Raw genomic sequence first — 2,331 nt, 5'->3', positions numbered from 1 at the left:
AACAGACAATTTACGGGGTTCCTCATCTTCTTCGTCGCCACAGTGGTGAGTGCTACATTGGGAAGTTTGCTGCCGCCCTGAGGTGTGGAGCTGTTATTGCCAGAAATCACAGCCAGTCGACAGGGCCGCTACTAGTTTATTGGCGGCCCTGTGCAAAATCTTGTTTGCCCCCTTCCACCTACCACCCTCCCCATATCAAGCACTCATGAATACACACCAAATCTGCATCATATTCCATATGCATATAAATGAGACCAACTGCTATTTTTTACACCCAAAAGTAGCTCAAAAACACAATCAAAACAAACATGCAAATTATAAATAATGCATAAAGCAGCTGTGGCTCAGGAGGTAGAGAGGGTCGTCCACTAATCAGAAGGTCGGTGGTTTGATCTCTGACTCTTCCTGTTCATGTGTTGAAGTATCCTGGGGCAAGATACTGAACCCCAAACTGCCATGGATGATTGTACCAGCACCCTACATGGTAGCATGCTGCCATCAGTGTGTGAGTATTTGTGTGAATGGGTGAGTGAGCAGCAGAAACATTGTAAAGGGTTTTGGATAAAAGTGCTATATAAATGCAGTCATTTATTTGATGAACCAATAAAATGACTTTTTTAACACAATGTTTTGAATAAATTGTAAAATTATGAACAAGAATAAACATGAAACAGTGCATAAAATATCTGTCTAAATGCTGTCCTTGATCTAGAGATCTGTCAGACAGCCAGACTTGACCAACAAATCTGATGATAACTTCGAAATTGGTTTGCTTGTAAGGAATAAAAAGTGCTTTTTGATCTATAGATACATTTTATTTTAGCCATTGTGAGCTTAAATAATGTATGTGTTTTAGATCAACACGTGAGGATGCTTGGTTACTAAAAGTGTAAGAGGAAAAGATAAACATGTTGGCGCAACATGGGCCCCTAGCAGTCACTGGGGCCCTACGCAAATGCGTAGAATGTGTATAGCAAGAAATGGCCTTGCTAGCCGGTAGCATGTGTAGCATGGGCAAAAGTAGCATGTGGTGACACACTGTTGTGCTTTCTGCTTTAACTCTATGGAGACCCAAAGTGTTCAAAATTAAATAATAAAGACTTAATTTAATTAATATACATATGAATACAGACACAATATAGCCTATGATATAGCTAAACATGTGATGGTTCTTGTCAACTGGAATATTTTGTTTTTAATGAAAAAAGGAACATCCTTATTATTATTACATGTGACAGCACTTTTCATCCATTAAACTTCTTGAATTTTATCTTTGTCTTTTTACTTGTCAGGGTTTTACTGTTTTGGTGTTATGTATGAAGAGACAATAAATTGTACCTTGAACTTTGAACCATGAAAATGTGAAATAATGTGTTTTCAAAGCTTAGCTCATGAAATATTTGATCCAGCTTCTATTATCAATAATAAGAGATTATTTTTATTTCATTCCAGCATTTTTTTAAATTTCAAAATATAATTTTTCTCAAAGTATTCCATAATGCCATTTTTCACAATGCATTTTATTCAGAATACCATTTTTCATCCAAAAAGGTTTTGTTTGTCAGTGCTCTGTCCAGCTTGTTTGTGTCCACTTTCTAGCTTTTCTCTGAGCTTCCAACCAAATTTTATGGTTTTCATCAGCACTAGCATCATCAGAGTGGAACTTCTGGAGGTGGTCGCAATATTAGTTTTTTTCCACCTTTATTTTTCATGCATACGCCGACACCATCACCTCGTCATTACGCATGCAGTTGATGTAGAGCTGCACGTTGAACTGGAAAACCTCAGTCCATGACCTTTTTAGGCTTTCATAGTCCCAAGTATATCCTCACAGGAGTCCATCTTTGTAGAAAAGTGTTGTTGTAGATGTGCCATCATATACTCCATTGTGTACACTTGTTTCAGTCTTTGAGTCCATTGAGTTATGTTTGGTGAGAGTACTTTCATCCAGTTTATTGTTATCATCTGGCAACCATTAAAAGAATACGTAAGATATGTTGTATCTTACACTGGATTTTGTGGGATATCCATGTTAATGATTTTTTTGACCTTCTCTTTTATGTTCTGCCAGAATCCCTGTGGTACTGGACAGTCCCAGAAGATATGAGAGTGTGGCACAGCACAGAGCTGTTGCAGTGCCTTTATTCAACCTTGACACAATTGTTGGGGTCCCATTTTTCTTATATATAAAATGTATCTTAAGCCAACTCAGTTAGTAACCTTTATATATATGGGATATATGGGAGAAATTATTTTTAGTTGGTATGTGATGCTCTAATATACTTTTAAAATACTGTTCCACATTTGTCTGGGTTGTTTTGACCTTATCTC

Source organism: Thunnus albacares, chromosome 23 (genome assembly GCF_914725855.1).
Source record: "Thunnus albacares chromosome 23, fThuAlb1.1, whole genome shotgun sequence".
Lineage (NCBI taxonomy): Eukaryota > Metazoa > Chordata > Actinopteri > Scombriformes > Scombridae > Thunnus > Thunnus albacares.
Note: the sequence above shows the minus strand (reverse complement) of the source record.